Below are 9103 nucleotides of genomic sequence, written 5' to 3'. Positions count from 1 at the left end.
ATAGGCTTGAAATGGGGCGTAGGTTTTGACAAATGTGTAGCAAACCCGAACAAAGTACCCCCTTCCCCATCCCCACCCACGGGGGTTTAAAGCAATACGATTTGACTTTCCTGTAGACAGTCAGTATGCACTTTCTATGACCTTCGATACACAGTCACTTGTGAGCTAATATTTTATTCCAGGATGATAATATTCTATTCTAGGATGATCATAATACAAAATAATGACGTTATGGGGTATTTACGATGATTCAAAAAATACCGTCACAGATGATTGTATCGGAAAATATTATTTTATAATAGTATCATTTTCTATTGTGATCATCCTAGAACAGAATTTTATCATCCTGGAATGAAACATTAGCTCACAAGTGACTGTGCTCTGATACTGTAGTGATCTTTAGTATGGGAGTGAAATCTGCTGATGTCAAAGTTTAAATTCAAACATTAATATTTCATAATATTGTAAAAATTCTTGAAACTGTCAATAAAATGCGAACACTATGGCTGAAACAGTCTAGAACTAAGGGTGACAGATATCACAAAAGTACATGATTTGGTTTAGGATCAATTGGGTCCATTTTAGACTCTGCATATAGCCACTCGTTACACGTTCTTAGAGCAACTTTTTCAATGACTTGCCGCTACATATGGACCACAGATATCGATCGATAGTGATAGCTCACCTAGCTACGTGCACGTGAAATGACCCATCACTAGGCCTAGAACTTACCGAAGTGAGATCAGACAGCAAAAATCGATGATCAAAATTATAAGAAATCACATGTGCATTAAAATAAAACATATCTTTCAGTACCGGCAGTCTCTGGTGATCAAGGATATTATGTATACTTAACTGAGCGACTCTTACATAACAGTGTGTTAGGAGACAGTCACCTGATGTACTCACGTCAAATCACTCACGCGAGTTTACCGGCGACGTTCAACCAGCAGTCCAAGATTTAAATACTGTATTGTGTCAATATGTCTTACGACAAACACATATATAAGTCCAACAGCAATTAAACTCTTATAAATATGGTCACGATACAATTGTGGCATGATGCTGCAGCTATAGGTGGACACAACAGACGACAACCGGAAAATAACTCAAGGTCGTGACATTAAACTGTGCAATAGTCTCGGCAATAAAGAAATTCCGATTGTCGATTGCCAGGCTGAGAACTGTCTGAATACTAAAAGATAAAGGTCATGGCAGCTATTAACATACTATATTGCATATGATTTTTATTGACATTTTAGATAACCTTACCACGAATTACATTTTTCCCAAATAGTATCGCCTCCTGAAACTAGTTTTGGCCGAAGGCTCCAATGGGCACAGCTAGTACAGTACACACAGCGTAGATTTAGTCTCTTGTAGAAGGGGCTCCTACTAATACCACTATGTCACCGCTGGCTGCGCTGTCGATGTGCGACATAGTCATTGAGGATGTCGATTTGTGGCTCTCTGAACAAACCTCGGAGTGGTCTTTCACCGCGTAAATTTATTCATAAATTTAGTGTTAAGGTAGGAGATGTCAAATTCGAATTACGTCAACGACGCAACTTTCGGCGCAGACTGAAACGGGCGCTCTTGCAAGCTTGTCAACATTCGAACGCGAAACAAACCCGTGTTTGGAAGTGAAGTGAAGTGTTATACGTTTTTTTCGTACTCTTGAATTGGAGATTTAGGGTGAACGGAAGGTAATTTCGTATGAGTTTCAGAAGTCCTTTTGAAGAAAATTAGCTTTACTACCATGACTTTAAAGAGGAACTGTCTTAAAAATTTTAGACTTGATGAAATGTATCAACAACCACACTCCTATATTGCTGGTCAAGCAAAAACATTGACGTGCGAAACAGAAAAGTTTGGATCGGCCATACCAAAAAGATAACACCACGCCCAGTGTCTGACGCTAGAATTTCATCTCTCAATCTACTATTAAAATGTCATCGGGTTGAGGTAGCATGGTGGCATGCTAAGGAGTTACCAGACTAGAACACCAACAAACATTTAAAACATTGATTCGGAACTTCTAAATTACATCGAGGCCATAAAAAAGGTTACTTATACAAGTTTGCGAACTATTAGTATTACACAATTAACCGTAGCGTCTGAATACATCCAAGACTTTCTACCTGAGATACCCCCAGGTCATAAATGTCTGCTTCTACACAAGTCATCCAAGTTGAGTACCCCCCCCCCCCCACAAACAAGCAAAAACATTTTCTTTCAATTTTCTCCTTAGTTGCTTTGATTTCGACTGCTCGAAATGAAACTGACATGACACTTGGAAACTTTAATTGCATTACTTCAAAACAACGACTCGTATGGTATTCACATGAAATTTACATACTGACCATAATTCCATATCGCCATTAAATGAAGTACGTTGTTTGGGTTTTTGCTTTGTTACTATGGTAACCAGATTTGCTATACAGTTTGATTCTATGTCGTTTTGGAAGTATATCGCTCGATAGGTCAGCAGTGTCACCAGAGCTAGAGGGCGATTGATGGGGTCAAAGCACTAGGTCAATCATTTGATTGTTTGTGCGCGTTTTCTCAAACCATTGATGTCTCATCGATGCTAAAACCATGTTTGTCATTACAAGAAAAACAACTATGATAATTATTAGAAACCGTACGACCGATCGTGGAGAAAAAAGGCTACTTCTCGTATTTAAAAATGGGGTTTGACCAGTATAATATGACACCGTATGACCAGTTGTGGAGAATCGACAGTGAGAAAAAAATACTTCTTCTTCACTGGGCCATGACCGTGCGACTGGTCATGGACAATAATAGACAGTGAGAAAAATACTACTTCTTCAATGGGCTACGACCGTACGTTGTGTAAAAACTATCTACATTGTCTCCCCATGAAAGAAGTATCCATGGTAACATTAATAAGATTTCAATAAGGTTCTAATATTGTACCCAAAATCAATAAATACATCTAGTAGCATAGCTTTTGGGCCTCACAGTGTGTGCAGTGCCACTTTATTATGTGGCTAGGTACGTCTAGTATACTGCTAGTCTATCAGCTAGCCCTCGGATGTTCTTCCGATAAAATACGACACACAGCCGAACAACGCTATCGAGGATGGAACATCCGAGTTCGGGCAGGCCCTCACATGCGAACTTCGTTCGCTTATAAGTTATAGTTATAGCATCGAAAGAAAGCCCGAACGTCTAGCAGCAAGACTAGTATACTGCATGCCGTGTTCAGTGGATTAACAGGTACTGATATGAGTTATTTCCTATTTCATAGTGACCGCACTCCGGAATATAACAATAGCAATTTCCTTACATGAAATCAACATTTAACTGTTTCAACAATGTGAGAATGAGATATAAGATGCGAGACTAATATATATTTCAAATCAATGTAGGATGAAAAATTAAATTCTTTTACTTTTGGGGTGTATTTTAGTTGTCAGGTTCTCATCCCACAGAAACGATTTTACTTTTTAATGGGTCTGTTTGTACCCCTAAACATGCAATTATAATTTTCTTTTTAAAAAATATTCCCCAAATTGAGAAATGGAAGAATTTTCACAATAGCACAGCACTAACATAAAGTGTCAACAAAAGAACTATTTTTCCTCACTACCTACTAGCTTTGTATTCATAGTAAATATCACATACTGATTTGAAATTGGATGGATGGACATTTTAAATTTTGGCCAATTAAGTTATGGGGGGGGGACTAAATGTTTTTAGCTTTATATCCTACATTGAACTATTGACCTCACCCCTAAAGTGTTGATTTATCATACATAATTATGTACTGGCAGAACTATCCCTTGGTGCCCATGTGTTCCAATATTAGGAAATTTCATGTGAATTTTGTCCAAAAATGTTTAAATTTGGAAGGGGGGGTCATAATTATGAATATTATGACCATTTTGGCTTTGGGAGAAACACATAAACACTACACGTGAATAGTGCAGTTGATTTAATCATACATGTGAACTGACAAAAATATACCTTGGTGCCTGTGTGTTCCAATATTATACAATATCAAGTGATTTTTGTTCAAAATGTTGAAATTTTGATGGGGTGGGGTCACACTTTTTACTGGCATTTTAAAGTTAGCATACTACACAATTATTTTTGTTGTATAATTATGAAGATGCATCGGTACATCATACACATGTGCAAAGTTAAACAAGCTCATTTTAATTTTTGTCAAAATTCAACAATATTTCATAAAAGATTTCTGTCAAAAATGGCTAAATTTAGATGGGGTGTGGGGGGTTACAATTTCAATTCTAGAATTTAAAGGGATGTGGTGACCCACTATTATTTTGTCATTGATAAATAGCTGGAACAATACATTGTACACATACAGCATATACAAATAATCTATCACGGACTTTTATCCTTTTTCACAGTTTTCTTACATTTTTCTTTAAAAATCGTAAAGCAGCTAGGGATAAAATAACATAGCATTTTATGAAATAATGAAAAGAAATTACAAACAAATATATCTGGACATAATACACATTGCACTAAAATATGTAAGTTCATTAAGTGCTCTAGGGATAATCTTTAACTGTCAAAAATTGTGATGTAGTTAATTATTGTAAATCTACTTATTTTGACCGAAACAAATATGTGTAGATACAAGAAATGGTCATTATCTTGAAAACAAAGGTGGTGACATAGTATTTTCAGATATCACTGCTTAGGTATGCAAAGTATAAGAAAAATCTATCGACTTTTTTGAATTTGACACATCCCCCTTAAAAGGAGGACAATGGCCAGATACAATATATGCTATGTAATGCTTCTTTTGTAGTTTATTAGTTTTCTTATGTTATGTAATGGTTCGTTTAGATAGTTTATTAGTTTTGTTATTATTTTCCTTTTATGTTTTGTACCATTAACAACTCCCCAGGCTTTTGTTACGTGTACTCAAATTAACGATATTAATATATGTACTATTATCAATGGTGAACCTTTCATAATCCATTTTGGTTTTTAAAATGTGTACCATACCGCACTCGGCTGGTGGTGTGTGTGTAGCATAGTAAAGATTGATTCATTAAAGATTGATTATTAATATTATAAAATAAATCGCAAAACTAACAGGTGTTGAAGACCATATTTTGAAGTATTCTAAGTGATTCTAAACACCTCATGCAGCAAACTTACTATCAAAGTATTATTTAGATGCCTCTTACAAACAAACGTTAGCCGCGGCGGCGACGGGGCTAGAACATGTCGATTCCAAGCCAACCACTCTATAACTATCATGACTTGAGAGAAGTACACAAAGTAAATTAAATAACGTTGAATAACGTAGCATTAATGTATAAATGATGCAGATGACGCAATCAAATTTAACCTTGACTGAGAAAAGTTTACAAATAATTAGACATATTTGTTGTAGAATAACATACAATTAATGTATAAATGATACAGATCACATGTTACAGAGCAACTATTCTTCAGCCACTAAAAAATTGCATATTTTACGTAATGCTTGATTAAAAAAACTACTGTATCTAACACAAGAATTTCTGGACATCAAAATCACATGATTGTCAAAGCGAACATTGCCAGGTCAGAGGTTTATACCCTTCTTATGGTACGTGGACCAAAGTGCGTCAAAATAGATACCCAAGGGTAGGCCACGAAAATAAGATTGGTCATATCCATGTAGGAGAGAAGAAAAAAACGAAAAAGCTCGTTGTGATATTATCAATGCCTCGTATAGCCTCAAAAGGATGTCCAAAATAAACCACACTTGTATTCTCACCCTTCAGGGCCACAAAACTACAAGGAAGACTGTAGATGACTGTAACATCTTTTGGTATGGCGCCCTCTGCGACCAAGTCCCTGATATTGGCGAAAATTAAAGATCATTAAACTGGACACCAATTGCCCCCCCCCCGTAAGTTATTATTGATATTATACATAATTTAGTTTGACTGAAATGTGTGAAGCTTTCTTCAAAATAGCGTTAATGGCATTGTAGTACAATGTGATAACTTTAAAAAATGTTCATTTGTACCTTCAATTAGCTGTATCTTTTTTTAATAAAAAGAAGTCGACATTCGAGAATAAAAACCATGCATACCTTGATTTCACGACTAAGCTGGCAGTCACTAGAAATGTACTGTCTTCCTTCCTTCCTTACCGGGAACAATGTTGGCGAAATACAACACGAGTAGAGATATATATGTCTTCCAACTGATGCGTAGGCGAAACTACCTTTATACCATGATGGCTAGCGTGTCGTCAATATTTCGAAAAAAAATTAATAAAGGTGTAATGGTGAATAAGTGGACTCGATGCTTGCTATCTACACGTCGACTAAATTATGACCGTTTTTACCTGTCTGATCTTGTCATGTACATTTAGGTATTGTATTCGAGGAAAGGGATTATAATGTACAGACACGGGTGTAAATAAATCATGAATATGTCAGTTTTAAGGATTGAATTGCTCTGAATCTACATTCATTTTTATTTTTGTTCCGCTATTGCGAGTAAACAATTCACACTTTAGTTCAGGTCTATCACGCTGTAAATGGTGAATATAACGTACCAGTACTGATGCAAAGCTCAGACCTAGGGCATGAGACAATAATTCTGGTGTCTATAACAATATTGAATAAAGACAACATCAAAAAGTTCTGTCAACTTCTTGTTTATTATTATTTCAGTATCTTAAATCGATAATTAATATCTAATTATAATACACAGAGAAATACATATATTTAACTCGATCGAATCGCGCTGGAATATAAACGGGACGATGCGCTGTGGATCATGTGTACCGATTGAATAGCGTCCCCAACGGTCGTAGAAATTTACTTCTCTGTCTTGTCGCGCTATCGCGAGCTCGAATGATTCGAATCTTGGCAAACGTCCATGAAAGTACTGGAATTTGACAATTCAATCTCCACGAGCTCAGCATTTGCTCAATATTCATCAATTTGCCCAAATTTGCTCATTTGCTAAAAAAAGAAGTGGTAGGACATTTTGGTGTTCTTTTTAAACAACCAAGAACTTTAAAATTGAACAATGTGGTAGCAACGGCTGGATAGAGTCCTTAGCATTGATTTTGAGAACCTTTTCACGTCTAGCAGCATTTCGTTTTCAATAATGTTTTTGAAGTATTTGAAAAGAGGGAGGGTTATATATAGAGAGAAAGGAAATTGAGGGAGGGGCAGTTTTTAGAAACTGGAATCTGGGGGAGGGTCACATATCATTCACTTGGCGTGATTCCCGTTGCCACCTTGTACTACCGACGGATCCCTAACATTAAATGTGCAATGGTAAAGGAACAAGCATAAATTATGGCAGGGGCTGGGCTGTGGCGAAAATGAAGGAAGTGGCACGTCAAAATTTGTGAAAATTCTGGTGACATGGAGTGAGGGGGGAGGGCTTGAAATATTTTGCTCTTGATTCGTGGCTCTTGGGACCTAATTAACACGGGGGGGGGGGGTATTTACCTTGCTTGTACATTTCCAAATTTCCTGGGGCTTCACCAAACGGTACCTGAAATAGAATATTCATAAAACTGACGAACATTCGATTTCTTAGCATGCATTACTATACTGTATAGGCGCGCGTGAAAATAAGTCGACCTTCTTGTTCTATTTTGACGCTCGAGTATGGGGTGAAATGCTATTGCAGGCACCAAGCATTGCATTATATAACTGTACATCTGCAGCTTGCAGAAAGTGGTACCGTAATGCATAAAAAAATCTCCTGCGTTTGGGGAAGGGAGCCGGGTTATGAAAATTGCTGAGTTAATTTCGAGGGAAGGCTTAAAGTTTGTTGAGAACACTAAGGGAGGGGGGGGGGGGCTGCAAGAAAAATGTTGACCGAAATATTTCCTCCTTAGCCTCGCCTCCTATCGTAAATTCTGGTCGTAATTCCCTACAGCTGATCCCTGACTATGAACGATATTCGTATCTCACAATTTAATAATACAAACAATTATGTATTCATGAAGATGGGTGTTTTATTCACGTTCGCTTGAATATTTCTTGCCTAGTTAACTCTTGGGTGAAGTTCCAGATAAGTTGAAAATATCTATCGTAACTGAAAGTTAAATAAAAGTGAAGACTGACATTATAAAAAAAAATGACAGGATTCCGCCAAAATCTGAACCAGTTGATCAAGGTAGGTGTTATATTTGTCCGTACCAAGAAATGTGGAAATACATGTTACGACAACCTATATATGTATCATACAACCCCGATATTAAACATTCCACAAATACTGCCTTTGCCTCAGGGGCCAACAACAAAAGTAGAACCGCCATGACGAACTGGCCTGCATAACATCAGGGACGTATACGTGTGTATTTATAAACCTGTACCTTTTTACTTCTATAAAGTCTTATAGGAATAAACACAATTTGAATGCGTTTGAGTGAAAAATTCACAAGGTACGCCAAGATTCAGAAGTGGTAACTACAACAATAAATGGCACAGCTATGTTTGTATCAAGATATAAAGGCCTATGAATTCACGCTGAACTTCATCACACAAGAATTTCTGGACATCAAAATCACATGATTGTCAAAGCGAACATTGCCAGGTCAGAGGTTTATACCCTTCTTATGGTACGTGGACCGTAGCGTCAAAATAGATAACCAAGGGTGGGCCACGAAAATAAGATTGGCCATATCCATGTAGGAGAGAAGAAAAAAACGAAAAAGCTCGTTGTGATATTATCAATGCCTCGTATAGCCTCAAAAGGATGTCCAAAATAAACCACACGTGTATTCTCACCCACCAGGGCCACAAAACTACAAGGAAGACTGTAGATGACTGTAACATCTTTTGGTATGGCGCCCTCTGCGACCAAGTCCCTGATATTGGCGAAAATTAAAGATCATTAAACTGGACACCAATAGCCCCCCCCCCCGTAAGTTATTATTGATATTATACATAATTTAGTTTGTGTGAAGCTTTCTTCAAAATAGCGTTAATGGCATTGTAGTACAATGTGATAACTTTAAAAAATGTTTATCCATGTGCCAATCCATCACAGCTGTTACCTATGCAATATGCAACATCGTTTCACTGTTGTCATGAGCAGTAACTTACTTGCTGGTTGACTATATGTCATTG

At 37.0% G+C, this 9103-nt stretch overlaps 1 protein-coding gene across 4 annotated transcripts in view; it reads right to left on the bottom strand.

The window, feature by feature from the left end:
* LOC144449238 (serine palmitoyltransferase 2-like) overlaps positions 1-1396 on the bottom strand; it is a 28389-nt gene extending 26993 nt beyond the window's left edge. Inside the window, exon 1 of one of the 4 annotated variants that reach the window (XM_078139753.1) lies at positions 1273-1396. The gene's annotated coding sequence lies outside the window, so the exon portion shown is untranslated. Of the gene's footprint in view, positions 1-856; positions 1157-1272 lie in introns of those variants that run through there. The other 3 variants (XM_078139760.1, XM_078139782.1, XM_078139767.1) reach the window with 3 other exon arrangements.
* Between the last annotated feature and the right edge of the window lie 7707 nt (positions 1397-9103).

This window comes from Glandiceps talaboti, chromosome 2, assembly GCF_964340395.1.
Source record: "Glandiceps talaboti chromosome 2, keGlaTala1.1, whole genome shotgun sequence".
In the NCBI taxonomy this organism is placed as follows: domain Eukaryota; kingdom Metazoa; phylum Hemichordata; class Enteropneusta; family Spengelidae; genus Glandiceps; species Glandiceps talaboti.
Note: the sequence above shows the minus strand (reverse complement) of the source record. Positions and strands in the feature narration are given on the sequence as shown.